This window comes from Lissotriton helveticus, chromosome 10 (genome assembly GCF_964261635.1).
Source record: "Lissotriton helveticus chromosome 10, aLisHel1.1, whole genome shotgun sequence".
NCBI lineage: Eukaryota > Metazoa > Chordata > Amphibia > Caudata > Salamandridae > Lissotriton > Lissotriton helveticus.
The window spans coordinates 589,823,633-589,848,441 of record NC_136071.1 but is presented as its reverse complement, the minus strand read 5'-3'; the positions used below and the strand labels follow the sequence as shown (position 1 = coordinate 589,848,441).

At 47.4% G+C, this 24,809-nt stretch overlaps 44 non-coding genes across 44 annotated transcripts; all 44 read right to left on the bottom strand.

Moving 5' to 3' along the window:
• Positions 1–107: 107 nt before the first annotated feature.
• TRNAV-UAC (transfer RNA valine (anticodon UAC)) lies at positions 108–180 on the bottom strand. The gene has a single exon. It is a non-coding gene; the product is annotated as a tRNA-Val (tRNA).
• Positions 181–564: 384 nt separating this feature from the next.
• Positions 565–636, bottom strand: TRNAP-CGG (transfer RNA proline (anticodon CGG)). Its single transcript has one exon. It is a non-coding gene; the product is annotated as a tRNA-Pro (tRNA).
• Positions 637–1,577: 941 nt separating this feature from the next.
• TRNAL-CAA (transfer RNA leucine (anticodon CAA)) lies at positions 1,578–1,689 on the bottom strand. The gene is made up of 2 exons: positions 1,652–1,689; positions 1,578–1,623 (listed from the first exon to the last, which is right to left on the bottom strand). It is a non-coding gene; the product is annotated as a tRNA-Leu (tRNA).
• A 295-nt stretch (positions 1,690–1,984) lies between these two features.
• Positions 1,985–2,057, bottom strand: TRNAV-AAC (transfer RNA valine (anticodon AAC)). The gene has a single exon. It is a non-coding gene; the product is annotated as a tRNA-Val (tRNA).
• A 385-nt stretch (positions 2,058–2,442) lies between these two features.
• On the bottom strand, positions 2,443–2,514 carry TRNAP-AGG (transfer RNA proline (anticodon AGG)). The gene has a single exon. It is a non-coding gene; the product is annotated as a tRNA-Pro (tRNA).
• Positions 2,515–2,948: 434 nt separating this feature from the next.
• On the bottom strand, positions 2,949–3,021 carry TRNAV-UAC (transfer RNA valine (anticodon UAC)). The gene has a single exon. It is a non-coding gene; the product is annotated as a tRNA-Val (tRNA).
• A 384-nt stretch (positions 3,022–3,405) lies between these two features.
• TRNAP-CGG (transfer RNA proline (anticodon CGG)) lies at positions 3,406–3,477 on the bottom strand. Its single transcript has one exon. It is a non-coding gene; the product is annotated as a tRNA-Pro (tRNA).
• A 941-nt stretch (positions 3,478–4,418) lies between these two features.
• On the bottom strand, positions 4,419–4,530 carry TRNAL-CAA (transfer RNA leucine (anticodon CAA)). The gene is made up of 2 exons: positions 4,493–4,530; positions 4,419–4,464 (listed from the first exon to the last, which is right to left on the bottom strand). It is a non-coding gene; the product is annotated as a tRNA-Leu (tRNA).
• Positions 4,531–4,825: 295 nt separating this feature from the next.
• On the bottom strand, positions 4,826–4,898 carry TRNAV-AAC (transfer RNA valine (anticodon AAC)). The gene has a single exon. It is a non-coding gene; the product is annotated as a tRNA-Val (tRNA).
• A 385-nt stretch (positions 4,899–5,283) lies between these two features.
• TRNAP-AGG (transfer RNA proline (anticodon AGG)) lies at positions 5,284–5,355 on the bottom strand. The gene has a single exon. It is a non-coding gene; the product is annotated as a tRNA-Pro (tRNA).
• Positions 5,356–5,789: 434 nt separating this feature from the next.
• TRNAV-UAC (transfer RNA valine (anticodon UAC)) lies at positions 5,790–5,862 on the bottom strand. Its single transcript has one exon. It is a non-coding gene; the product is annotated as a tRNA-Val (tRNA).
• Positions 5,863–6,246: 384 nt separating this feature from the next.
• TRNAP-CGG (transfer RNA proline (anticodon CGG)) lies at positions 6,247–6,318 on the bottom strand. The gene has a single exon. It is a non-coding gene; the product is annotated as a tRNA-Pro (tRNA).
• A 941-nt stretch (positions 6,319–7,259) lies between these two features.
• On the bottom strand, positions 7,260–7,371 carry TRNAL-CAA (transfer RNA leucine (anticodon CAA)). The gene is made up of 2 exons: positions 7,334–7,371; positions 7,260–7,305 (listed from the first exon to the last, which is right to left on the bottom strand). It is a non-coding gene; the product is annotated as a tRNA-Leu (tRNA).
• Positions 7,372–7,666: 295 nt separating this feature from the next.
• Positions 7,667–7,739, bottom strand: TRNAV-AAC (transfer RNA valine (anticodon AAC)). The gene has a single exon. It is a non-coding gene; the product is annotated as a tRNA-Val (tRNA).
• A 385-nt stretch (positions 7,740–8,124) lies between these two features.
• TRNAP-AGG (transfer RNA proline (anticodon AGG)) lies at positions 8,125–8,196 on the bottom strand. Its single transcript has one exon. It is a non-coding gene; the product is annotated as a tRNA-Pro (tRNA).
• Positions 8,197–8,630: 434 nt separating this feature from the next.
• TRNAV-UAC (transfer RNA valine (anticodon UAC)) lies at positions 8,631–8,703 on the bottom strand. Its single transcript has one exon. It is a non-coding gene; the product is annotated as a tRNA-Val (tRNA).
• Positions 8,704–9,087: 384 nt separating this feature from the next.
• Positions 9,088–9,159, bottom strand: TRNAP-CGG (transfer RNA proline (anticodon CGG)). The gene has a single exon. It is a non-coding gene; the product is annotated as a tRNA-Pro (tRNA).
• A 941-nt stretch (positions 9,160–10,100) lies between these two features.
• Positions 10,101–10,212, bottom strand: TRNAL-CAA (transfer RNA leucine (anticodon CAA)). Its single transcript has 2 exons — positions 10,175–10,212; positions 10,101–10,146 (listed from the first exon to the last, which is right to left on the bottom strand). It is a non-coding gene; the product is annotated as a tRNA-Leu (tRNA).
• Positions 10,213–10,507: 295 nt separating this feature from the next.
• Positions 10,508–10,580, bottom strand: TRNAV-AAC (transfer RNA valine (anticodon AAC)). Its single transcript has one exon. It is a non-coding gene; the product is annotated as a tRNA-Val (tRNA).
• Positions 10,581–10,965: 385 nt separating this feature from the next.
• On the bottom strand, positions 10,966–11,037 carry TRNAP-AGG (transfer RNA proline (anticodon AGG)). The gene has a single exon. It is a non-coding gene; the product is annotated as a tRNA-Pro (tRNA).
• A 434-nt stretch (positions 11,038–11,471) lies between these two features.
• On the bottom strand, positions 11,472–11,544 carry TRNAV-UAC (transfer RNA valine (anticodon UAC)). Its single transcript has one exon. It is a non-coding gene; the product is annotated as a tRNA-Val (tRNA).
• Positions 11,545–11,928: 384 nt separating this feature from the next.
• Positions 11,929–12,000, bottom strand: TRNAP-CGG (transfer RNA proline (anticodon CGG)). The gene has a single exon. It is a non-coding gene; the product is annotated as a tRNA-Pro (tRNA).
• A 941-nt stretch (positions 12,001–12,941) lies between these two features.
• TRNAL-CAA (transfer RNA leucine (anticodon CAA)) lies at positions 12,942–13,053 on the bottom strand. Its single transcript has 2 exons — positions 13,016–13,053; positions 12,942–12,987 (listed from the first exon to the last, which is right to left on the bottom strand). It is a non-coding gene; the product is annotated as a tRNA-Leu (tRNA).
• A 295-nt stretch (positions 13,054–13,348) lies between these two features.
• Positions 13,349–13,421, bottom strand: TRNAV-AAC (transfer RNA valine (anticodon AAC)). Its single transcript has one exon. It is a non-coding gene; the product is annotated as a tRNA-Val (tRNA).
• Positions 13,422–13,806: 385 nt separating this feature from the next.
• Positions 13,807–13,878, bottom strand: TRNAP-AGG (transfer RNA proline (anticodon AGG)). Its single transcript has one exon. It is a non-coding gene; the product is annotated as a tRNA-Pro (tRNA).
• Positions 13,879–14,312: 434 nt separating this feature from the next.
• Positions 14,313–14,385, bottom strand: TRNAV-UAC (transfer RNA valine (anticodon UAC)). The gene has a single exon. It is a non-coding gene; the product is annotated as a tRNA-Val (tRNA).
• A 384-nt stretch (positions 14,386–14,769) lies between these two features.
• On the bottom strand, positions 14,770–14,841 carry TRNAP-CGG (transfer RNA proline (anticodon CGG)). Its single transcript has one exon. It is a non-coding gene; the product is annotated as a tRNA-Pro (tRNA).
• A 941-nt stretch (positions 14,842–15,782) lies between these two features.
• TRNAL-CAA (transfer RNA leucine (anticodon CAA)) lies at positions 15,783–15,894 on the bottom strand. The gene is made up of 2 exons: positions 15,857–15,894; positions 15,783–15,828 (listed from the first exon to the last, which is right to left on the bottom strand). It is a non-coding gene; the product is annotated as a tRNA-Leu (tRNA).
• Positions 15,895–16,189: 295 nt separating this feature from the next.
• TRNAV-AAC (transfer RNA valine (anticodon AAC)) lies at positions 16,190–16,262 on the bottom strand. The gene has a single exon. It is a non-coding gene; the product is annotated as a tRNA-Val (tRNA).
• Positions 16,263–16,647: 385 nt separating this feature from the next.
• TRNAP-AGG (transfer RNA proline (anticodon AGG)) lies at positions 16,648–16,719 on the bottom strand. Its single transcript has one exon. It is a non-coding gene; the product is annotated as a tRNA-Pro (tRNA).
• Positions 16,720–17,153: 434 nt separating this feature from the next.
• Positions 17,154–17,226, bottom strand: TRNAV-UAC (transfer RNA valine (anticodon UAC)). Its single transcript has one exon. It is a non-coding gene; the product is annotated as a tRNA-Val (tRNA).
• Positions 17,227–17,610: 384 nt separating this feature from the next.
• Positions 17,611–17,682, bottom strand: TRNAP-CGG (transfer RNA proline (anticodon CGG)). The gene has a single exon. It is a non-coding gene; the product is annotated as a tRNA-Pro (tRNA).
• A 941-nt stretch (positions 17,683–18,623) lies between these two features.
• On the bottom strand, positions 18,624–18,735 carry TRNAL-CAA (transfer RNA leucine (anticodon CAA)). The gene is made up of 2 exons: positions 18,698–18,735; positions 18,624–18,669 (listed from the first exon to the last, which is right to left on the bottom strand). It is a non-coding gene; the product is annotated as a tRNA-Leu (tRNA).
• A 295-nt stretch (positions 18,736–19,030) lies between these two features.
• TRNAV-AAC (transfer RNA valine (anticodon AAC)) lies at positions 19,031–19,103 on the bottom strand. The gene has a single exon. It is a non-coding gene; the product is annotated as a tRNA-Val (tRNA).
• A 385-nt stretch (positions 19,104–19,488) lies between these two features.
• Positions 19,489–19,560, bottom strand: TRNAP-AGG (transfer RNA proline (anticodon AGG)). The gene has a single exon. It is a non-coding gene; the product is annotated as a tRNA-Pro (tRNA).
• A 434-nt stretch (positions 19,561–19,994) lies between these two features.
• TRNAV-UAC (transfer RNA valine (anticodon UAC)) lies at positions 19,995–20,067 on the bottom strand. The gene has a single exon. It is a non-coding gene; the product is annotated as a tRNA-Val (tRNA).
• Positions 20,068–20,451: 384 nt separating this feature from the next.
• On the bottom strand, positions 20,452–20,523 carry TRNAP-CGG (transfer RNA proline (anticodon CGG)). The gene has a single exon. It is a non-coding gene; the product is annotated as a tRNA-Pro (tRNA).
• Positions 20,524–21,464: 941 nt separating this feature from the next.
• On the bottom strand, positions 21,465–21,576 carry TRNAL-CAA (transfer RNA leucine (anticodon CAA)). Its single transcript has 2 exons — positions 21,539–21,576; positions 21,465–21,510 (listed from the first exon to the last, which is right to left on the bottom strand). It is a non-coding gene; the product is annotated as a tRNA-Leu (tRNA).
• Positions 21,577–21,871: 295 nt separating this feature from the next.
• Positions 21,872–21,944, bottom strand: TRNAV-AAC (transfer RNA valine (anticodon AAC)). The gene has a single exon. It is a non-coding gene; the product is annotated as a tRNA-Val (tRNA).
• A 385-nt stretch (positions 21,945–22,329) lies between these two features.
• TRNAP-AGG (transfer RNA proline (anticodon AGG)) lies at positions 22,330–22,401 on the bottom strand. Its single transcript has one exon. It is a non-coding gene; the product is annotated as a tRNA-Pro (tRNA).
• Positions 22,402–22,835: 434 nt separating this feature from the next.
• On the bottom strand, positions 22,836–22,908 carry TRNAV-UAC (transfer RNA valine (anticodon UAC)). Its single transcript has one exon. It is a non-coding gene; the product is annotated as a tRNA-Val (tRNA).
• A 384-nt stretch (positions 22,909–23,292) lies between these two features.
• TRNAP-CGG (transfer RNA proline (anticodon CGG)) lies at positions 23,293–23,364 on the bottom strand. The gene has a single exon. It is a non-coding gene; the product is annotated as a tRNA-Pro (tRNA).
• Positions 23,365–24,305: 941 nt separating this feature from the next.
• Positions 24,306–24,417, bottom strand: TRNAL-CAA (transfer RNA leucine (anticodon CAA)). The gene is made up of 2 exons: positions 24,380–24,417; positions 24,306–24,351 (listed from the first exon to the last, which is right to left on the bottom strand). It is a non-coding gene; the product is annotated as a tRNA-Leu (tRNA).
• Positions 24,418–24,712: 295 nt separating this feature from the next.
• Positions 24,713–24,785, bottom strand: TRNAV-AAC (transfer RNA valine (anticodon AAC)). Its single transcript has one exon. It is a non-coding gene; the product is annotated as a tRNA-Val (tRNA).
• Between the last annotated feature and the right edge of the window lie 24 nt (positions 24,786–24,809).

Here is a 24,809-nt window from a genome sequence, read left to right as displayed (position 1 = left end):
CTGGAGCACACTACGTCAGGTTGGTGAGGGATAGACAGCCTCTATTATCTCAGCTTTCCTATAAAGTCAGCAAGTAAAGGCAAACACTGTTAAAAACAGCAAACCGCTGTTTCTGCCCGGTCTCGAACCAGGGACCTTTCGCGTGTAAGGCGAACGTGATAACCACTACACTACAGAAACAGACACTAACTCAGGAATCTTGTTGGCATGTATTGGGCTGGAATGCACAGACTAAGGGCCAATGTCCTTGAAGCTCAAAGTTGGGCTCTCCTTACCCGGTCTCTATTTCTTTGGAAGACAGGAATGAGGACCACTTTTATTCCAAGAGGCGATTTTGAAACCATATCCTGAAATTACACTAGAAAAACACTATGCATGTAATGTTCCTACCATGCTTGTCTGGCCCAGAAAAGCAGTTGCAAAGAAGTCCTGCACTCCTTTATCCCGCCACAAGTGGAAAATAGCGTGCAGGGTAAGGAACTTTCTCGACATACACAGCGTCTTATAGCATTGAAAAGAAGAAATGCTCCTATATTACAAGCATCCTGAAAATGTCCACAGCATGGGCTCGTCCGGGATTTGAACCCGGGACCTCTCGCACCCGAAGCGAGAATCATACCCCTAGACCAACGAGCCTGAGTGGCCAGGAGACATTTTGAACAATTTCTGAAGCGTCTTTCAGAAAAAAAGCAGGGCTATTTGGCTAGTCTCCCTCTAAGTGAGCCTCACAACGTCATGTTTTCTCTCAAGTTGTTGTTTTTTCACTCTAGCAAGAAAGGGGGCAGCCAATCTCCTATCAGCCAGTGAGCAGAAAAAAGGCACAGATGAGAACAGCAAGCACTTTCTGGCAATTGTTCTCCTCTGCAAGTCCTGGACCCTTGCCCCATAGACTTCCACACCAGAAGCAATGAAGGGCCCACCATTTCCTGCGCCTGAGAAAGAGGGGTTTGATATTTGGATTCAAACGCGCTCGCTCAGCGCTCGATCAGGCTCGATCAGGCGAGATTTATATGAGTGGCTCACAGGCCTGAAACACTAACCTGGGAGACCCAGAGTGGCTGACTTCTCAGTATAGCCATTGTTGGGCGAGTCACCTCCTTTCCTCCTGCCTCAATCTAGAATTGGCTGCAAATCATAAGAGAGAGTGCAATGCCCGTGTGCAGTGCCTACTCCCAGCTACCTCTCTGTCTTCCTTATGTAAATTAGAATTTGCAAGGGGGGAACCAATGGCATTCTGCTCCTCCCACATAACCAGGAAGCCCTGTTGAACATGTCTGCCTGTGTTTTTGCAGGGACAGTGCCTTCTCTGCCCAAAAGGTGGCAGGAGAGCCTCACAACAAATGATGGGATCAACTGCTTAGTTAGAAACCCAGCAAGGCAGTTACTGTGATGGAGTGCAAATTTAATGGAAGGTGTGCCTGAGGTGTCATTTCCAGAAATCCATGGAATTGTGATTGAGGGCCCAGCCTGATTGTTGGTGGATTTCTCTTCACATGCTACAGGTTCCTGCAAAGATTGTGGTGTTTGCCGGGAACGCACTGCAAAAAACAGGAAGATTTACGGGTGTAAAAGGGACCTGTCAGAAGTGGGATTTGAACCCACGCCTCCATGAGGAGACCAGAAGGCTCAGCTACACTGAAGATCAAGCTCTCTTGAGTCTGGCGCCTTAGACCACTCGGCCATCCTGACGGCTCATGAGGGGGGCTTAGGTCTAACTCTTCTATCTGCACCTGCCAATGTTTCCACTTACAACCTTCACAGCAATGTCACAGGTGTAAAGGCCCCAACAATACAACATAGCTTAAACAAAATAAAAATAGGCACAAGAACGACCCCCAGATGACGGATGCAGATAACTTTGTTTCGTCTTGCAAAGGTAAAGAAAGTTTCCCACGGCTCACTGTGTTCAAAGACCACCTCTTCTTAAACTTGCATTCAGATAATAAGGTTTTAGAGTGTGCACATAAAAGCAGCCAACGCTCAGTGTTTCTGCCCGGTCTCGAACCGGGGACCTTTCGCGTGTTAGGCGAACGTGATGACCACTACACTACAGAAACGACCTTGCTGCTTGCTACTGTTAAAGCAAAGTTCCTCTCAAGGCTTCACCCTACTTCTATTCTGCTGTATCAGCAGCGGCTCAGAATGTGCAGAACAAGTGTGAAAACCTCAGAGATATCATCCAACATGCTTGCAATTAGACGTATTCAAAATTTACTTGTGCAGGCATCGACAGACAAATATCTGATGCCTAAATGTCTGCGAGTACAGCTTGGGAAAGCATCACCTGGGACACACTGAGACTAAGCAGGTAGGCAGAAAAAGCACGATGATCCATTTTTCTTCTGAGGTTAGGAATATGTTGCGCAACAATGCACCGAGTATTACTAGAAATAGTCAGGCATAGTGCATTTTTAGTACGATTTGTATGTTTAGCTCTAAAAAGGGCTCGTCCGGGATTTGAACCCGGGACCTCTCGCACCCTAAGCGAGAATCATACCCCTAGACCAACGAGCCACGCAAGAGTCACCTCTGACATGGCTCCAGGGGTTAGTGGCAGCTAGTCGGTGAATGCTTCACCCAAAGCAAGCAACTGCACATGTTGCTCTCTTCTGCAATATGATTGCTGTCTTTTCCATGGCCGTCATCAAACAAGAAATTAAAAAGCCTCTGTCCTTCAGACAGTTTGTTTTCTCTAAGTGTCTGCTTGCGGTGAGGACAAGAAAAGCATTTCTGCTCTCATTCCTTGCTTTCATGAAGTAGGCCCACCCTTCAGAGCAAAGGGCGAGCAAGCGAATGGCGCAAGCTATCGTCACTTCTCTTTTCGAGCTGTCACTGAGATCCCTTGAGCACACTACGTCAGGTTGGTGAGGGATAGACAGCCTCTATTATCTCAGCTTTCCTATAAAGTCAGCCAGTAAAGGCAAACACTGTTAAAAACAGCAAACCGCTGTTTCTGCCCGGTCTCGAACCAAGGACCTTTCGCGTGTAAGGCGAACGTGAAAACCACTACACTACAGAAAGAGACACTAACTCAGGAATCTTGTTGGCATGTATTGGGCTGGAATGCACAGACTAAGGGCCAATGTCCTTGAAGCTCAAAGTTGGGCTCTCCTTACCCGGTCTCTATTTCTTTGGAAGACAGGAATGAGGACCACTTTTATTCCAAGAGGCGATTTTGAAACCATATCCTGAAATTACACTAGAAAAACACTATGCATGTAATGTTCCTACCATGCTGGTCTGGCCCAGAAAAGCAGTTGCAAAGAAGTCCTGCACTCCTTTATCCCGCCACAAGTGGAAAATAGCGTGCAGGGTAAGGAACTTTCTCGACATACACAGCGTCTTATAGCATTGAAAAGAAGAAATGCTCCTATATTACAAGCATCCTGAAAATGTCCACAGCATGGGCTCGTCCGGGATTTGAACCCGGGACCTCTCGCACCCGAAGCGAGAATCATACCCCTAGACCAACGAGCCTGAGTGGCCAGGAGACATTTTGAACAATTTCTGAAGCGTCTTTCAGAAAAAAAGCAGGGCTATTTGGCTAGTCTCCCTCTAAGTGAGCCTCACAACGTCATGTTTTCTCTCAAGTTGTTGTTTTTTCACTCTAGCAAGAAAGGGGGCAGCCAATCTCCTATCAGCCAGTGAGCAGAAAAAAGGCACAGATGAGAACAGCAAGCACTTTCTGGCAATTGTTCTCCTCTGCAAGTCCTGGACCCTTGCCCCATAGACTTCCACACCAGAAGCAATGAAGGGCCCACCATTTCCTGCGCCTGAGAAAGAGGGGTTTGATATTTGGATTCAAACGCGCTCGCTCAGCGCTCGCTCAGGCTCGATCAGGCGAGATTTATATGAGTGGCTCACAGGCCTGAAACACTCACCTGGGAGACCCAGAGTGGCTGACTTCTCAGTATAGCCATTGTTGGGCGAGTCACCTCCTTTCCTCCTGCCTCAATCTAGAATTGGCTGCAAATCATAAGAGAGAGTGCAATGCCCGTGTGCAGTGCCTACTCCCAGCTACCTCTCTGTCTTCCTTATGTAAATTAGAATTTGCAAGGGGGGAACCAATGGCATTCTGCTCCTCCCACATAACCAGGAAGCCCTGTTGAACATGTCTGCCTGTGTTTTTGCAGGGACAGTGCCTTCTCTGCCCAAAAGGTGGCAGGAGAGCCTCACAACAAATGATGGGATCAACTGCTTAGTTAGAAACCCAGCAAGGCAGTTACTGTGATGGAGTGCAAATTTAATGGAAGGTGTGCCTGAGGTGTCATTTCCAGAAATCCATGGAATTGTGATTGAGGGCCCAGCCTGATTGTTGGTGGATTTCTCTTCACATGCTACAGGTTCCTGCAAAGATTGTGGTGTTTGCCGGGAACGCACTGCAAAAAACAGGAAGATTTACGGGTGTAAAAGGGACCTGTCAGAAGTGGGATTTGAACCCACGCCTCCATGAGGAGACCAGAAGGCTCAGCTACACTGAAGATCAAGCTCTCTTGAGTCTGGCGCCTTAGACCACTCGGCCATCCTGACGGCTCATGAGGGGGGCTTAGGTCTAACTCTTCTATCTGCACCTGCCAATGTTTCCACTTACAACCTTCACAGCAATGTCACAGGTGTAAAGGCCCCAACAATACAACATAGCTTAAACAAAATAAAAATAGGCACAAGAACGACCCCCAGATGACGGATGCAGATAACTTTGTTTCGTCTTGCAAAGGTAAAGAAAGTTTCCCACGGCTCACTGTGTTCAAAGACCACCTCTTCTTAAACTTGCATTCAGATAATAAGGTTTTAGAGTGTGCACATAAAAGCAGCCAACGCTCAGTGTTTCTGCCCGGTCTCGAACCGGGGACCTTTCGCGTGTTAGGGGAACGTGATGACCACTACACTACAGAAACGACCTTGCTGCTTGCTACTGTTAAAGCAAAGTTCCTCTCAAGGCTTCACCCTACTTCTATTCTGCTGTATCAGCAGCGGCTCAGAATGTGCAGAACAAGTGTGAAAACCTCAGAGATATCATCCAACATGCTTGCAATTAGACGTATTCAAAATTTACTTGTGCAGGCATCGACAGACAAATATCTGATGCCTAAATGTCTGCGAGTACAGCTTGGGAAAGCATCACCTGGGACACACTGAGACTAAGCAGGTAGGCAGAAAAAGCACGATGATCCATTTTTCTTCTGAGGTTAGGAATATGTTGCGCAACAATGCACCGAGTATTACTAGAAATAGTCAGGCATAGTGCATTTTTAGTACGATTTGTATGTTTAGCTCTAAAAAGGGCTCGTCCGGGATTTGAACCCGGGACCTCTCGCACCCTAAGCGAGAATCATACCCCTAGACCAACGAGCCACGCAAGAGTCACCTCTGACATGGCTCCAGGGGTTAGTGGCAGCTAGTCGGTGAATGCTTCACCCAAAGCAAGCAACTGCACATGTTGCTCTCTTCTGCAATATGATTGCTGTCTTTTCCATGGCCGTCATCAAACAAGAAATTAAAAAGCCTCTGTCCTTCAGACAGTTTGTTTTCTCTAAGTGTCTGCTTGCGGTGAGGACAAGAAAAGCATTTCTGCTCTCATTCCTTGCTTTCATGAAGTAGGCCCACCCTTCAGAGCAAAGGGCGAGCAAGCGAATGGCGCAAGCTATCGTCACTTCTCTTTTCGAGCTGTCACTGAGATCCCTGGAGCACACTACGTCAGGTTGGTGAGGGATAGACAGCCTCTATTATCTCAGCTTTCCTATAAAGTCAGCAAGTAAAGGCAAACACTGTTAAAAACAGCAAACCGCTGTTTCTGCCCGGTCTCGAACCAGGGACCTTTCGCGTGTAAGGCGAACGTGATAACCACTACACTACAGAAACAGACACTAACTCAGGAATCTTGTTGGCATGTATTGGGCTGGAATGCACAGACTAAGGGCCAATGTCCTTGAAGCTCAAAGTTGGGCTCTCCTTACCCGGTCTCTATTTCTTTGGAAGACAGGAATGAGGACCACTTTTATTCCAAGAGGCGATTTTGAAACCATATCCTGAAATTACACTAGAAAAACACTATGCATGTAATGTTCCTACCATGCTTGTCTGGCCCAGAAAAGCAGTTGCAAAGAAGTCCTGCACTCCTTTATCCCGCCACAAGTGGAAAATAGCGTGCAGGGTAAGGAACTTTCTCGACATACACAGCGTCTTATAGCATTGAAAAGAAGAAATGCTCCTATATTACAAGCATCCTGAAAATGTCCACAGCATGGGCTCGTCCGGGATTTGAACCCGGGACCTCTCGCACCCGAAGCGAGAATCATACCCCTAGACCAACGAGCCTGAGTGGCCAGGAGACATTTTGAACAATTTCTGAAGCGTCTTTCAGAAAAAAAGCAGGGCTATTTGGCTAGTCTCCCTCTAAGTGAGCCTCACAACGTCATGTTTTCTCTCAAGTTGTTGTTTTTTCACTCTAGCAAGAAAGGGGGCAGCCAATCTCCTATCAGCCAGTGAGCAGAAAAAAGGCACAGATGAGAACAGCAAGCACTTTCTGGCAATTGTTCTCCTCTGCAAGTCCTGGACCCTTGCCCCATAGACTTCCACACCAGAAGCAATGAAGGGCCCACCATTTCCTGCGCCTGAGAAAGAGGGGTTTGATATTTGGATTCAAACGCGCTCGCTCAGCGCTCGATCAGGCTCGATCAGGCGAGATTTATATGAGTGGCTCACAGGCCTGAAACACTAACCTGGGAGACCCAGAGTGGCTGACTTCTCAGTATAGCCATTGTTGGGCGAGTCACCTCCTTTCCTCCTGCCTCAATCTAGAATTGGCTGCAAATCATAAGAGAGAGTGCAATGCCCGTGTGCAGTGCCTACTCCCAGCTACCTCTCTGTCTTCCTTATGTAAATTAGAATTTGCAAGGGGGGAACCAATGGCATTCTGCTCCTCCCACATAACCAGGAAGCCCTGTTGAACATGTCTGCCTGTGTTTTTGCAGGGACAGTGCCTTCTCTGCCCAAAAGGTGGCAGGAGAGCCTCACAACAAATGATGGGATCAACTGCTTAGTTAGAAACCCAGCAAGGCAGTTACTGTGATGGAGTGCAAATTTAATGGAAGGTGTGCCTGAGGTGTCATTTCCAGAAATCCATGGAATTGTGATTGAGGGCCCAGCCTGATTGTTGGTGGATTTCTCTTCACATGCTACAGGTTCCTGCAAAGATTGTGGTGTTTGCCGGGAACGCACTGCAAAAAACAGGAAGATTTACGGGTGTAAAAGGGACCTGTCAGAAGTGGGATTTGAACCCACGCCTCCATGAGGAGACCAGAAGGCTCAGCTACACTGAAGATCAAGCTCTCTTGAGTCTGGCGCCTTAGACCACTCGGCCATCCTGACAGCTCATGAGGGGGGCTTAGGTCTAACTCTTCTATCTGCACCTGCCAATGTTTCCACTTACAACCTTCACAGCAATGTCACAGGTGTAAAGGCCCCAACAATACAACATAGCTTAAACAAAATAAAAATAGGCACAAGAACGACCCCCAGATGACGGATGCAGATAACTTTGTTTCGTCTTGCAAAGGTAAAGAAAGTTTCCCACGGCTCACTGTGTTCAAAGACCACCTCTTCTTAAACTTGCATTCAGATAATAAGGTTTTAGAGTGTGCACATAAAAGCAGCCAACGCTCAGTGTTTCTGCCCGGTCTCGAACCGGGGACCTTTCGCGTGTTAGGCGAACGTGATGACCACTACACTACAGAAACGACCTTGCTGCTTGCTACTGTTAAAGCAAAGTTCCTCTCAAGGCTTCACCCTACTTCTATTCTGCTGTATCAGCAGCGGCTCAGAATGTGCAGAACAAGTGTGAAAACCTCAGAGATATCATCCAACATGCTTGCAATTAGACGTATTCAAAATTTACTTGTGCAGGCATCGACAGACAAATATCTGATGCCTAAATGTCTGCGAGTACAGCTTGGGAAAGCATCACCTGGGACACACTGAGACTAAGCAGGTAGGCAGAAAAAGCACGATGATCCATTTTTCTTCTGAGGTTAGGAATATGTTGCGCAACAATGCACCGAGTATTACTAGAAATAGTCAGGCATAGTGCATTTTTAGTACGATTTGTATGTTTAGCTCTAAAAAGGGCTCGTCCGGGATTTGAACCCGGGACCTCTCGCACCCTAAGCGAGAATCATACCCCTAGACCAACGAGCCATGCAAGAGTCACCTCTGACATGGCTCCAGGGGTTAGTGGCAGCTAGTCGGTGAATGCTTCACCCAAAGCAAGCAACTGCACATGTTGCTCTCTTCTGCAATATGATTGCTGTCTTTTCCATGGCCGTCATCAAACAAGAAATTAAAAAGCCTCTGTCCTTCAGACAGTTTGTTTTCTCTAAGTGTCTGCTTGCGGTGAGGACAAGAAAAGCATTTCTGCTCTCATTCCTTGCTTTCATGAAGTAGGCCCACCCTTCAGAGCAAAGGGCGAGCAAGCGAATGGCGCAAGCTATCGTCACTTCTCTTTTCGAGCTGTCACTGAGATCCCTGGAGCACACTACGTCAGGTTGGTGAGGGATAGACAGCCTCTATTATCTCAGCTTTCCTCTAAAGTCAGCCAGTAAAGGCAAACACTGTTAAAAACAGCAAACCGCTGTTTCTGCCCGGTCTCGAACCAAGGACCTTTCGCGTGTAAGGCGAACGTGAAAACCACTACACTACAGAAACAGACACTAACTCAGGAATCTTGTTGGCATGTATTGGGCTGGAATGCACAGACTAAGGGCCAATGTCCTTGAAGCTCAAAGTTGGGCTCTCCTTACCCGGTCTCTATTTCTTTGGAAGACAGGAATGAGGACCACTTTTATTCCAAGAGGCGATTTTGAAACCATATCCTGAAATTACACTAGAAAAACACTATGCATGTAATGTTCCTACCATGCTGGTCTGGCCCAGAAAAGCAGTTGCAAAGAAGTCCTGCACTCCTTTATCCCGCCACAAGTGGAAAATAGCGTGCAGGGTAAGGAACTTTCTCGACATACACAGCGTCTTATAGCATTGAAAAGAAGAAATGCTCCTATATTACAAGCATCCTGAAAATGTCCACAGCATGGGCTCGTCCGGGATTTGAACCCGGGACCTCTCGCACCCGAAGCGAGAATCATACCCCTAGACCAACGAGCCTGAGTGGCCAGGAGACATTTTGAACAATTTCTGAAGCGTCTTTCAGAAAAAAAGCAGGGCTATTTGGCTAGTCTCCCTCTAAGTGAGCCTCACAACGTCATGTTTTCTCTCAAGTTGTTGTTTTTTCACTCTAGCAAGAAAGGGGGCAGCCAATCTCCTATCAGCCAGTGAGCAGAAAAAAGGCACAGATGAGAACAGCAAGCACTTTCTGGCAATTGTTCTCCTCTGCAAGTCCTGGACCCTTGCCCCATAGACTTCCACACCAGAAGCAATGAAGGGCCCACCATTTCCTGCGCCTGAGAAAGAGGGGTTTGATATTTGGATTCAAACGCGCTCGCTCAGCGCTCGCTCAGGCTCGATCAGGCGAGATTTATATGAGTGGCTCACAGGCCTGAAACACTCACCTGGGAGACCCAGAGTGGCTGACTTCTCAGTATAGCCATTGTTGGGCGAGTCACCTCCTTTCCTCCTGCCTCAATCTAGAATTGGCTGCAAATCATAAGAGAGAGTGCAATGCCCGTGTGCAGTGCCTACTCCCAGCTACCTCTCTGTCTTCCTTATGTAAATTAGAATTTGCAAGGGGGGAACCAATGGCATTCTGCTCCTCCCACATAACCAGGAAGCCCTGTTGAACATGTCTGCCTGTGTTTTTGCAGGGACAGTGCCTTCTCTGCCCAAAAGGTGGCAGGAGAGCCTCACAACAAATGATGGGATCAACTGCTTAGTTAGAAACCCAGCAAGGCAGTTACTGTGATGGAGTGCAAATTTAATGGAAGGTGTGCCTGAGGTGTCATTTCCAGAAATCCATGGAATTGTGATTGAGGGCCCAGCCTGATTGTTGGTGGATTTCTCTTCACATGCTACAGGTTCCTGCAAAGATTGTGGTGTTTGCCGGGAACGCACTGCAAAAAACAGGAAGATTTACGGGTGTAAAAGGGACCTGTCAGAAGTGGGATTTGAACCCACGCCTCCATGAGGAGACCAGAAGGCTCAGCTACACTGAAGATCAAGCTCTCTTGAGTCTGGCGCCTTAGACCACTCGGCCATCCTGACAGCTCATGAGGGGGGCTTAGGTCTAACTCTTCTATCTGCACCTGCCAATGTTTCCACTTACAACCTTCACAGCAATGTCACAGGTGTAAAGGCCCCAACAATACAACATAGCTTAAACAAAATAAAAATAGGCACAAGAACGACCCCCAGATGACGGATGCAGATAACTTTGTTTCGTCTTGCAAAGGTAAAGAAAGTTTCCCACGGCTCACTGTGTTCAAAGACCACCTCTTCTTAAACTTGCATTCAGATAATAAGGTTTTAGAGTGTGCACATAAAAGCAGCCAACGCTCAGTGTTTCTGCCCGGTCTCGAACCGGGGACCTTTCGCGTGTTAGGCGAACGTGATGACCACTACACTACAGAAACGACCTTGCTGCTTGCTACTGTTAAAGCAAAGTTCCTCTCAAGGCTTCACCCTACTTCTATTCTGCTGTATCAGCAGCGGCTCAGAATGTGCAGAACAAGTGTGAAAACCTCAGAGATATCATCCAACATGCTTGCAATTAGACGTATTCAAAATTTACTTGTGCAGGCATCGACAGACAAATATCTGATGCCTAAATGTCTGCGAGTACAGCTTGGGAAAGCATCACCTGGGACACACTGAGACTAAGCAGGTAGGCAGAAAAAGCACGATGATCCATTTTTCTTCTGAGGTTAGGAATATGTTGCGCAACAATGCACCGAGTATTACTAGAAATAGTCAGGCATAGTGCATTTTTAGTACGATTTGTATGTTTAGCTCTAAAAAGGGCTCGTCCGGGATTTGAACCCGGGACCTCTCGCACCCTAAGCGAGAATCATACCCCTAGACCAACGAGCCATGCAAGAGTCACCTCTGACATGGCTCCAGGGGTTAGTGGCAGCTAGTCGGTGAATGCTTCACCCAAAGCAAGCAACTGCACATGTTGCTCTCTTCTGCAATATGATTGCTGTCTTTTCCATGGCCGTCATCAAACAAGAAATTAAAAAGCCTCTGTCCTTCAGACAGTTTGTTTTCTCTAAGTGTCTGCTTGCGGTGAGGACAAGAAAAGCATTTCTGCTCTCATTCCTTGCTTTCATGAAGTAGGCCCACCCTTCAGAGCAAAGGGCGAGCAAGCGAATGGCGCAAGCTATCGTCACTTCTCTTTTCGAGCTGTCACTGAGATCCCTGGAGCACACTACGTCAGGTTGGTGAGGGATAGACAGCCTCTATTATCTCAGCTTTCCTATAAAGTCAGCCAGTAAAGGCAAACACTGTTAAAAACAGCAAACCGCTGTTTCTGCCCGGTCTCGAACCAAGGACCTTTCGCGTGTAAGGCGAACGTGAAAACCACTACACTACAGAAACAGACACTAACTCAGGAATCTTGTTGGCATGTATTGGGCTGGAATGCACAGACTAAGGGCCAATGTCCTTGAAGCTCAAAGTTGGGCTCTCCTTACCCGGTCTCTATTTCTTTGGAAGACAGGAATGAGGACCACTTTTATTCCAAGAGGCGATTTTGAAACCATATCCTGAAATTACACTAGAAAAACACTATGCATGTAATGTTCCTACCATGCTGGTCTGGCCCAGAAAAGCAGTTGCAAAGAAGTCCTGCACTCCTTTATCCCGCCACAAGTGGTAAATAGCGTGCAGGGTAAGGAACTTTCTCGACATACACAGCGTCTTATAGCATTGAAAAGAAGAAATGCTCCTATATTACAAGCATCCTGAAAATGCCCACAGCATGGGCTCGTCCGGGATTTGAACCCGGGACCTCTCGCACCCGAAGCGAGAATCATACCCCTAGACCAACGAGCCTGAGTGGCCAGGAGACATTTTGAACAATTTCTGAAGCGTCTTTCAGAAAAAAAGCAGGGCTATTTGGCTAGTCTCCCTCTAAGTGAGCCTCACAACGTCATGTTTTCTCTCAAGTTGTTGTTTTTTCACTCTAGCAAGAAAGGGGGCAGCCAATCTCCTATCAGCCAGTGAGCAGAAAAAAGGCACAGATGAGAACAGCAAGCACTTTCTGGCAATTGTTCTCCTCTGCAAGTCCTGGACCCTTGCCCCATAGACTTCCACACCAGAAGCAATGAAGGGCCCACCATTTCCTGCGCCTGAGAAAGAGGGGTTTGATATTTGGATTCAAACGCGCTCGCTCAGCGCTCGCTCAGGCTCGATCAGGCGAGATTTATATGAGTGGCTCACAGGCCTGAAACACTCACCTGGGAGACCCAGAGTGGCTGACTTCTCAGTATAGCCATTGTTGGGCGAGTCACCTCCTTTCCTCCTGCCTCAATCTAGAATTGGCTGCAAATCATAAGAGAGAGTGCAATGCCCGTGTGCAGTGCCTACTCCCAGCTACCTCTCTGTCTTCCTTATGTAAATTAGAATTTGCAAGGGGGGAACCAATGGCATTCTGCTCCTCCCACATAACCAGGAAGCCCTGTTGAACATGTCTGCCTGTGTTTTTGCAGGGACAGTGCCTTCTCTGCCCAAAAGGTGGCAGGAGAGCCTCACAACAAATGATGGGATCAACTGCTTAGTTAGAAACCCAGCAAGGCAGTTACTGTGATGGAGTGCAAATTTAATGGAAGGTGTGCCTGAGGTGTCATTTCCAGAAATCCATGGAATTGTGATTGAGGGCCCAGCCTGATTGTTGGTGGATTTCTCTTCACATGCTACAGGTTCCTGCAAAGATTGTGGTGTTTGCCGGGAACGCACTGCAAAAAACAGGAAGATTTACGGGTGTAAAAGGGACCTGTCAGAAGTGGGATTTGAACCCACGCCTCCATGAGGAGACCAGAAGGCTCAGCTACACTGAAGATCAAGCTCTCTTGAGTCTGGCGCCTTAGACCACTCGGCCATCCTGACGGCTCATGAGGGGGGCTTAGGTCTAACTCTTCTATCTGCACCTGCCAATGTTTCCACTTACAACCTTCACAGCAATGTCACAGGTGTAAAGGCCCCAACAATACAACATAGCTTAAACAAAATAAAAATAGGCACAAGAACGACCCCCAGATGACGGATGCAGATAACTTTGTTTCGTCTTGCAAAGGTAAAGAAAGTTTCCCACGGCTCACTGTGTTCAAAGACCACCTCTTCTTAAACTTGCATTCAGATAATAAGGTTTTAGAGTGTGCACATAAAAGCAGCCAACGCTCAGTGTTTCTGCCCGGTCTCGAACCGGGGACCTTTCGCGTGTTAGGGGAACGTGATGACCACTACACTACAGAAACGACCTTGCTGCTTGCTACTGTTAAAGCAAAGTTCCTCTCAAGGCTTCACCCTACTTCTATTCTGCTGTATCAGCAGCGGCTCAGAATGTGCAGAACAAGTGTGAAAACCTCAGAGATATCATCCAACATGCTTGCAATTAGACGTATTCAAAATTTACTTGTGCAGGCATCGACAGACAAATATCTGATGCCTAAATGTCTGCGAGTACAGCTTGGGAAAGCATCACCTGGGACACACTGAGACTAAGCAGGTAGGCAGAAAAAGCACGATGATCCATTTTTCTTCTGAGGTTAGGAATATGTTGCGCAACAATGCACCGAGTATTACTAGAAATAGTCAGGCATAGTGCATTTTTAGTACGATTTGTATGTTTAGCTCTAAAAAGGGCTCGTCCGGGATTTGAACCCGGGACCTCTCGCACCCTAAGCGAGAATCATACCCCTAGACCAACGAGCCACGCAAGAGTCACCTCTGACATGGCTCCAGGGGTTAGTGGCAGCTAGTCGGTGAATGCTTCACCCAAAGCAAGCAACTGCACATGTTGCTCTCTTCTGCAATATGATTGCTGTCTTTTCCATGGCCGTCATCAAACAAGAAATTAAAAAGCCTCTGTCCTTCAGACAGTTTGTTTTCTCTAAGTGTCTGCTTGCGGTGAGGACAAGAAAAGCATTTCTGCTCTCATTCCTTGCTTTCATGAAGTAGGCCCACCCTTCAGAGCAAAGGGCGAGCAAGCGAATGGCGCAAGCTATCGTCACTTCTCTTTTCGAGCTGTCACTGAGATCCCTGGAGCACACTACGTCAGGTTGGTGAGGGATAGACAGCCTCTATTATCTCAGCTTTCCTATAAAGTCAGCAAGTAAAGGCAAACACTGTTAAAAACAGCAAACCGCTGTTTCTGCCCGGTCTCGAACCAGGGACCTTTCGCGTGTAAGGCGAACGTGATAACCACTACACTACAGAAACAGACACTAACTCAGGAATCTTGTTGGCATGTATTGGGCTGGAATGCACAGACTAAGGGCCAATGTCCTTGAAGCTCAAAGTTGGGCTCTCCTTACCCGGTCTCTATTTCTTTGGAAGACAGGAATGAGGACCACTTTTATTCCAAGAGGCGATTTTGAAACCATATCCTGAAATTACACTAGAAAAACACTATGCATGTAATGTTCCTACCATGCTTGTCTGGCCCAGAAAAGCAGTTGCAAAGAAGTCCTGCACTCCTTTATCCCGCCACAAGTGGAAAATAGCGTGCAGGGTAAGGAACTTTCTCGACATACACAGCGTCTTATAGCATTGAAAAGAAGAAATGCTCCTATATTACAAGCATCCTGAAAATGTCCACAGCATGGGCTCGTCCGGGATTTGAACCCGGGACCTCTCGCACCCGAAGCGAGAATCATACCCCTAGACCAACGAGCCTGAGTGGCCAGGAGACATTTTGAACAATTTCTGAAGCGTCTTTCAGAAAAAAAGCAGGGCTATTTGGCTAGTCTCCCTCTAAGTGAGCCTCACAACGTCATGTTTTCTCTCAAGTTGTTGTTTTTTCACTCTAGCAAGAAAGGGGGCAGCCAATCTCCTATCAGCCAGTGAGCAGAAAAAAGGCACAGATGAGAACAGCAAGCACTTTCTGGCAATTGTTCTCCTCTGCAAGTCCTGGACCCTTGCCCCATAGACTTCCACACCAGAAGCAATGAAGGGCCCACCATTTCCTGCGCCTGAGAAAGAGGGGTTTGATATTTGGATTCAAACGCGCTCGCTCAGCGCTCGATCAGGCTCGATCAGGCGAGATTTATATGAGTGGCTCACAGGCCTGAAACACTAACCTGGGAGACCCAGAGTGGCTGACTTCTCAGTATAGCCATTGTTGGGCGAGTCACCTCCTTTCCTCCTGCCTCAATCTAGAATTGGCTGCAAATCATAAGAGAGAGTGCAATGCCCGTGTGCAGTGCCTACTCCCAGCTACCTCTCTGTCTTCCTTATGTAAATTAGAATTTGCAAGGGGGGAACCAATGGCATTCTGCTCCTCCCACATAACCAGGAAGCCCTGTTGAACATGTCTGCCTGTGTTTTTGCAGGGACAGTGCCTTCTCTGCCCAAAAGGTGGCAGGAGAGCCTCACAACAAATGATGGGATCAACTGCTTAGTTAGAAACCCAGCAAGGCAGTTACTGTGATGGAGTGCAAATTTAATGGAAGGTGTGCCTGAGGTGTCATTTCCAGAAATCCATGGAATTGTGATTGAGGGCCCAGCCTGATTGTTGGTGGATTTCTCTTCACATGCTACAGGTTCCTGCAAAGATTGTGGTGTTTGCCGGGAACGCACTGCAAAAAACAGGAAGATTTACGGGTGTAAAAGGGACCTGTCAGAAGTGGGATTTGAACCCACGCCTCCATGAGGAGACCAGAAGGCTCAGCTACACTGAAGATCAAGCTCTCTTGAGTCTGGCGCCTTAGACCACTCGGCCATCCTGACAGCTCATGAGGGGGGCTTAGGTCTAACTCTTCTATCTGCACCTGCCAATGTTTCCACTTACAACCTTCACAGCAATGTCACAGGTGTAAAGGCCCCAACAATACAACATAGCTTAAACAAAATAAAAATAGGCACAAGAACGACCCCCAGATGACGGATGCAGATAACTTTGTTTCGTCTTGCAAAGGTAAAGAAAGTTTCCCACGGCTCACTGTGTTCAAAGACCACCTCTTCTTAAACTTGCATTCAGATAATAAGGTTTTAGAGTGTGCACATAAAAGCAGCCAACGCTCAGTGTTTCTGCCCGGTCTCGAACCGGGGACCTTTCGCGTGTTAGGCGAACGTGATGACCACTACACTACAGAAACGACCTTGCTGCTTGCTACTGTTAAAGCAAAGTTCCTCTCAAGGCTTCACCCTACTTCTATTCTGCTGTATCAGCAGCGGCTCAGAATGTGCAGAACAAGTGTGAAAACCTCAGAGATATCATCCAACATGCTTGCAATTAGACGTATTCAAAATTTACTTGTGCAGGCATCGACAGACAAATATCTGATGCCTAAATGTCTGCGAGTACAGCTTGGGAAAGCATCACCTGGGACACACTGAGACTAAGCAGGTAGGCAGAAAAAGCACGATGATCCATTTTTCTTCTGAGGTTAGGAATATGTTGCGCAACAATGCACCGAGTATTACTAGAAATAGTCAGGCATAGTGCATTTTTAGTACGATTTGTATGTTTAGCTCTAAAAAGGGCTCGTCCGGGATTTGAACCCGGGACCTCTCGCACCCTAAGCGAGAATCATACCCCTAGACCAACGAGCCATGCAAGAGTCACCTCTGACATGGCTCCAGGGGTTAGTGGCAGCTAGTCGGTGAATGCTTCACCCAAAGCAAGCAACTGCACATGTTGCTCTCTTCTGCAATATGATTGCTGTCTTTTCCATGGCCGTCATCAAACAAGAAATTAAAAAGCCTCTGTCCTTCAGACAGTTTGTTTTCTCTAAGTGTCTGCTTGCGGTGAGGACAAGAAAAGCATTTCTGCTCTCATTCCTTGCTTTCATGAAGTAGGCCCACCCTTCAGAGCAAAGGGCGAGCAAGCGAATGGCGCAAGCTATCGTCACTTCTCTTTTCGAGCTGTCACTGAGATCCCTGGAGCACACTACGTCAGGTTGGTGAGGGATAGACAGCCTCTATTATCTCAGCTTTCCTATAAAGTCAGCCAGTAAAGGCAAACACTGTTAAAAACAGCAAACCGCTGTTTCTGCCCGGTCTCGAACCAAGGACCTTTCGCGTGTAAGGCGAACGTGAAAACCACTACACTACAGAAACAGACACTAACTCAGGAATCTTGTTGGCATGTATTGGGCTGGAATGCACAGACTAAGGGCCAATGTCCTTGAAGCTCAAAGTTGGGCTCTCCTTACCCGGTCTCTATTTCTTTGGAAGACAGGAATGAGGACCACTTTTATTCCAAGAGGCGATTTTGAAACCATATCCTGAAATTACACTAGAAAAACACTATGCATGTAATGTTCCTACCATGCTGGTCTGGCCCAGAAAAGCAGTTGCAAAGAAGTCCTGCACTCCTTTATCCCGCCACAAGTGGAAAATAGCGTGCAGGGTAAGGAACTTTCTCGACATACACAGCGTCTTATAGCATTGAAAAGAAGAAATGCTCCTATATTACAAGCATCCTGAAAATGTCCACAGCATGGGCTCGTCCGGGATTTGAACCCGGGACCTCTCGCACCCGAAGCGAGAATCATACCCCTAGACCAACGAGCCTGAGTGGCCAGGAGACATTTTGAACAATTTCTGAAGCGTCTTTCAGAAAAAAAGCAGGGCTATTTGGCTAGTCTCCCTCTAAGTGAGCCTCACAACGTCATGTTTTCTCTCAAGTTGTTGTTTTTTCACTCTAGCAAGAAAGGGGGCAGCCAATCTCCTATCAGCCAGTGAGCAGAAAAAAGGCACAGATGAGAACAGCAAGCACTTTCTGGCAATTGTTCTCCTCTGCAAGTCCTGGACCCTTGCCCCATAGACTTCCACACCAGAAGCAATGAAGGGCCCACCATTTCCTGCGCCTGAGAAAGAGGGGTTTGATATTTGGATTCAAACGCGCTCGCTCAGCGCTCGCTCAGGCTCGATCAGGCGAGATTTATATGAGTGGCTCACAGGCCTGAAACACTCACCTGGGAGACCCAGAGTGGCTGACTTCTCAGTATAGCCATTGTTGGGCGAGTCACCTCCTTTCCTCCTGCCTCAATCTAGAATTGGCTGCAAATCATAAGAGAGAGTGCAATGCCCGTGTGCAGTGCCTACTCCCAGCTACCTCTCTGTCTTCCTTATGTAAATTAGAATTTGCAAGGGGGGAACCAATGGCATTCTGCTCCTCCCACATAACCAGGAAGCCCTGTTGAACATGTCTGCCTGTGTTTTTGCAGGGACAGTGCCTTCTCTGCCCAAAAGGTGGCAGGAGAGCCTCACAACAAATGATGGGATCAACTGCTTAGTTAGAAACCCAGCAAGGCAGTTACTGTGATGGAGTGCAAATTTAATGGAAGGTGTGCCTGAGGTGTCATTTCCAGAAATCCATGGAATTGTGATTGAGGGCCCAGCCTGATTGTTGGTGGATTTCTCTTCACATGCTACAGGTTCCTGCAAAGATTGTGGTGTTTGCCGGGAACGCACTGCAAAAAACAGGAAGATTTACGGGTGTAAAAGGGACCTGTCAGAAGTGGGATTTGAACCCACGCCTCCATGAGGAGACCAGAAGGCTCAGCTACACTGAAGATCAAGCTCTCTTGAGTCTGGCGCCTTAGACCACTCGGCCATCCTGACAGCTCATGAGGGGGGCTTAGGTCTAACTCTTCTATCTGCACCTGCCAATGTTTCCACTTACAACCTTCACAGCAATGTCACAGGTGTAAAGGCCCCAACAATACAACATAGCTTAAACAAAATAAAAATAGGCACAAGAACGACCCCCAGATGACGGATGCAGATAACTTTGTTTCGTCTTGCAAAGGTAAAGAAAGTTTCCCACGGCTCACTGTGTTCAAAGACCACCTCTTCTTAAACTTGCATTCAGATAATAAGGTTTTAGAGTGTGCACATAAAAGCAGCCAACGCTCAGTGTTTCTGCCCGGTCTCGAACCGGGGACCTTTCGCGTGTTAGGCGAACGTGATGACCACTACACTACAGAAACGACCTTGCTGCTTGCTACTGTTAAAGCAAAGTTCCTCTCAAGGCTTCACCCTACTTCTATTCTGCTGTATCAGCAGCGGCTCAGAATGTGCAGAACAAGTGTGAAAACCTCAGAGATATCATCCAACATGCTTGCAATTAGACGTATTCAAAATTTACTTGTGCAGGCATCGACAGACAAATATCTGATGCCTAAATGTCTGCGAGTACAGCTTGGGAAAGCATCACCTGGGACACACTGAGACTAAGCAGGTAGGCAGAAAAAGCACGATGATCCATTTTTCTTCTGAGGTTAGGAATATGTTGCGCAACAATGCACCGAGTATTACTAGAAATAGTCAGGCATAGTGCATTTTTAGTACGATTTGTATGTTTAGCTCTAAAAAGGGCTCGTCCGGGATTTGAACCCGGGACCTCTCGCACCCTAAGCGAGAATCATACCCCTAGACCAACGAGCCATGCAAGAGTCACCTCTGACATGGCTCCAGGGGTTAGTGGCAGCTAGTCGGTGAATGCTTCACCCAAAGCAAGCAACTGCACATGTTGCTCTCTTCTGCAATATGATTGCTGTCTTTTCCATGGCCGTCATCAAACAAGAAATTAAAAAGCCTCTGTCCTTCAGACAGTTTGTTTTCTCTAAGTGTCTGCTTGCGGTGAGGACAAGAAAAGCATTTCTGCTCTCATTCCTTGCTTTCATGAAGTAGGCCCACCCTTCAGAGCAAAGGGCGAGCAAGCGAATGGCGCAAGCTATCGTCACTTCTCTTTTCGAGCTGTCACTGAGATCCCTGGAGCACACTACGTCAGGTTGGTGAGGGATAGACAGCCTCTATTATCTCAGCTTTCCTATAAAGTCAGCCAGTAAAGGCAAACACTGTTAAAAACAGCAAACCGCTGTTTCTGCCCGGTCTCGAACCAAGGACCTTTCGCGTGTAAGGCGAACGTGAAAACCACTACACTACAGAAACAGACACTAACTCAGGAATCTTGTTGGCATGTATTGGGCTGGAATGCACAGACTAAGGGCCAATGTCCTTGAAGCTCAAAGTTGGGCTCTCCTTACCCGGTCTCTATTTCTTTGGAAGACAGGAATGAGGACCACTTTTATTCCAAGAGGCGATTTTGAAACCATATCCTGAAATTACACTAGAAAAACACTATGCATGTAATGTTCCTACCATGCTGGTCTGGCCCAGAAAAGCAGTTGCAAAGAAGTCCTGCACTCCTTTATCCCGCCACAAGTGGTAAATAGCGTGCAGGGTAAGGAACTTTCTCGACATACACAGCGTCTTATAGCATTGAAAAGAAGAAATGCTCCTATATTACAAGCATCCTGAAAATGTCCACAGCATGGGCTCGTCCGGGATTTGAACCCGGGACCTCTCGCACCCGAAGCGAGAATCATACCCCTAGACCAACGAGCCTGAGTGGCCAGGAGACATTTTGAACAATTTCTGAAGCGTCTTTCAGAAAAAAAGCAGGGCTATTTGGCTAGTCTCCCTCTAAGTGAGCCTCACAACGTCATGTTTTCTCTCAAGTTGTTGTTTTTTCACTCTAGCAAGAAAGGGGGCAGCCAATCTCCTATCAGCCAGTGAGCAGAAAAAAGGCACAGATGAGAACAGCAAGCACTTTCTGGCAATTGTTCTCCTCTGCAAGTCCTGGACCCTTGCCCCATAGACTTCCACACCAGAAGCAATGAAGGGCCCACCATTTCCTGCGCCTGAGAAAGAGGGGTTTGATATTTGGATTCAAACGCGCTCGCTCAGCGCTCGATCAGGCTCGATCAGGCGAGATTTATATGAGTGGCTCACAGGCCTGAAACACTCACCTGGGAGACCCAGAGTGGCTGACTTCTCAGTATAGCCATTGTTGGGCGAGTCACCTCCTTTCCTCCTGCCTCAATCTAGAATTGGCTGCAAATCATAAGAGAGAGTGCAATGCCCGTGTGCAGTGCCTACTCCCAGCTACCTCTCTGTCTTCCTTATGTAAATTAGAATTTGCAAGGGGGGAACCAATGGCATTCTGCTCCTCCCACATAACCAGGAAGCCCTGTTGAACATGTCTGCCTGTGTTTTTGCAGGGACAGTGCCTTCTCTGCCCAAAAGGTGGCAGGAGAGCCTCACAACAAATGATGGGATCAACTGCTTAGTTAGAAACCCAGCAAGGCAGTTACTGTGATGGAGTGCAAATTTAATGGAAGGTGTGCCTGAGGTGTCATTTCCAGAAATCCATGGAATTGTGATTGAGGGCCCAGCCTGATTGTTGGTGGATTTCTCTTCACATGCTACAGGTTCCTGCAAAGATTGTGGTGTTTGCCGGGAACGCACTGCAAAAAACAGGAAGATTTACGGGTGTAAAAGGGACCTGTCAGAAGTGGGATTTGAACCCACGCCTCCATGAGGAGACCAGAAGGCTCAGCTACACTGAAGATCAAGCTCTCTTGAGTCTGGCGCCTTAGACCACTCGGCCATCCTGACGGCTCATGAGGGGGGCTTAGGTCTAACTCTTCTATCTGCACCTGCCAATGTTTCCACTTACAACCTTCACAGCAATGTCACAGGTGTAAAGGCCCCAACAATACAACATAGCTTAAACAAAATAAAAATAGGCACAAGAACGACCCCCAGATGACGGATGCAGATAACTTTGTTTCGTCTTGCAAAGGTAAAGAAAGTTTCCCACGGCTCACTGTGTTCAAAGACCACCTCTTCTTAAACTTGCATTCAGATAATAAGGTTTTAGAGAGTGCACATAAAAGCAGCCAACGCTCAGTGTTTCTGCCCGGTCTCGAACCGGGGACCTTTCGCGTGTTAGGCGAACGTGATGACCACTACACTACAGAAACGACCTTGCTGCTTGCTACTGTTAAAGCAAAGTTCCTCTCAAGGCTTCACCCTACTTCTATTCTGCTGTATCAGCAGCGGCTCAGAATGTGCAGAACAAGTGTGAAAACCTCAGAGATATCATCCAACATGCTTGCAATTAGACGTATTCAAAATTTACTTGTGCAGGCATCGACAGACAAATATCTGATGCCTAAATGTCTGCGAGTACAGCTTGGGAAAGCATCACCTGGGACACACTGAGACTAAGCAGGTAGGCAGAAAAAGCACGATGATCCATTTTTCTTCTGAGGTTAGGAATATGTTGCGCAACAATGCACCGAGTATTACTAGAAATAGTCAGGCATAGTGCATTTTTAGTACGATTTGTATGTTTAGCTCTAAAAAGGGCTCGTCCGGGAGTTGAACCCGGGACCTCTCGCACCCTAAGCGAGAATCATACCCCTAGACCAACGAGCCACGCAAGAGTCACCTCTGACATGGCTCCAGGGGTTAGTGGCAGCTAGTCGGTGAATGCTTCACCCAAAGCAAGCAACTGCACATGTTGCTCTCTTCTGCAATATGATTGCTGTCTTTTCCATGGCCGTCATCAAACAAGAAATTAAAAAGCCTCTGTCCTTCAGACAGTTTGTTTTCTCTAAGTGTCTGCTTGCGGTGAGGACAAGAAAAGCATTTCTGCTCTCATTCCTTGCTTTCATGAAGTAGGCCCACCCTTCAGAGCAAAGGGCGAGCAAGCGAATGGCGCAAGCTATCGTCACTTCTCTTTTCGAGCTGTCACTGAGATCCCTGGAGCACACTACGTCAGGTTGGTGAGGGATAGACAGCCTCTATTATCTCAGCTTTCCTATAAAGTCAGCCAGTAAAGGCAAACACTGTTAAAAACAGCAAACCGCTGTTTCTGCCCGGTCTCGAACCAAGGACCTTTCGCGTGTAAGGCGAACGTGAAAACCACTACACTACAGAAACAGACACTAACTCAGGAATCTTGTTGGCATGTATTGGGCTGGAATGCACAGACTAAGGGCCAATGTCCTTGAAGCTCAAAGTTGGGCTCTCCTTACCCGGTCTCTATTTCTTTGGAAGACAGGAATGAGGACCACTTTTATTCCAAGAGGCGATTTTGAAACCATATCCTGAAATTACACTAGAAAAACACTATGCATGTAATGTTCCTACCATGCTGGTCTGGCCCAGAAAAGCAGTTGCAAAGAAGTCCTGCACTCCTTTATCCCGCCACAAGTGGAAAATAGCGTGCAGGGTAAGGAACTTTCTCGACATACACAGCGTCTTATAGCATTGAAAAGAAGAAATGCTCCTATATTACAAGCATCCTGAAAATGTCCACAGCATGGGCTCGTCCGGGATTTGAACCCGGGACCTCTCGCACCCGAAGCGAGAATCATACCCCTAGACCAACGAGCCTGAGTGGCCAGGAGACATTTTGAACAATTTCTGAAGCGTCTTTCAGAAAAAAAGCAGGGCTATTTGGCTAGTCTCCCTCTAAGTGAGCCTCACAACGTCATGTTTTCTCTCAAGTTGTTGTTTTTTCACTCTAGCAAGAAAGGGGGCAGCCAATCTCCTATCAGCCAGTGAGCAGAAAAAAGGCACAGATGAGAACAGCAAGCACTTTCTGGCAATTGTTCTCCTCTGCAAGTCCTGGACCCTTGCCCCATAGACTTCCACACCAGAAGCAATGAAGGGCCCACCATTTCCTGCGCCTGAGAAAGAGGGGTTTGATATTTGGATTCAAACGCGCTCGCTCAGCGCTCGCTCAGGCTCGATCAGGCGAGATTTATATGAGTGGCTCACAGGCCTGAAACACTCACCTGGGAGACCCAGAGTGGCTGACTTCTCAGTATAGCCATTGTTGGGCGAGTCACCTCCTTTCCTCCTGCCTCAATCTAGAATTGGCTGCAAATCATAAGAGAGAGTGCAATGCCCGTGTGCAGTGCCTACTCCCAGCTACCTCTCTGTCTTCCTTATGTAAATTAGAATTTGCAAGGGGGGAACCAATGGCATTCTGCTCCTCCCACATAACCAGGAAGCCCTGTTGAACATGTCTGCCTGTGTTTTTGCAGGGACAGTGCCTTCTCTGCCCAAAAGGTGGCAGGAGAGCCTCACAACAAATGATGGGATCAACTGCTTAGTTAGAAACCCAGCAAGGCAGTTACTGTGATGGAGTGCAAATTTAATGGAAGGTGTGCCTGAGGTGTCATTTCCAGAAATCCATGGAATTGTGATTGAGGGCCCAGCCTGATTGTTGGTGGATTTCTCTTCACATGCTACAGGTTCCTGCAAAGATTGTGGTGTTTGCCGGGAACGCACTGCAAAAAACAGGAAGATTTACGGGTGTAAAAGGGACCTGTCAGAAGTGGGATTTGAACCCACGCCTCCATGAGGAGACCAGAAGGCTCAGCTACACTGAAGATCAAGCTCTCTTGAGTCTGGCGCCTTAGACCACTCGGCCATCCTGACAGCTCATGAGGGGGGCTTAGGTCTAACTCTTCTATCTGCACCTGCCAATGTTTCCACTTACAACCTTCACAGCAATGTCACAGGTGTAAAGGCCCCAACAATACAACATAGCTTAAACAAAATAAAAATAGGCACAAGAACGACCCCCAGATGACGGATGCAGATAACTTTGTTTCGTCTTGCAAAGGTAAAGAAAGTTTCCCACGGCTCACTGTGTTCAAAGACCACCTCTTCTTAAACTTGCATTCAGATAATAAGGTTTTAGAGTGTGCACATAAAAGCAGCCAACGCTCAGTGTTTCTGCCCGGTCTCGAACCGGGGACCTTTCGCGTGTTAGGCGAACGTGATGACCACTACACTACAGAAACGACCTTGCTGCTTGCTACTGTTAA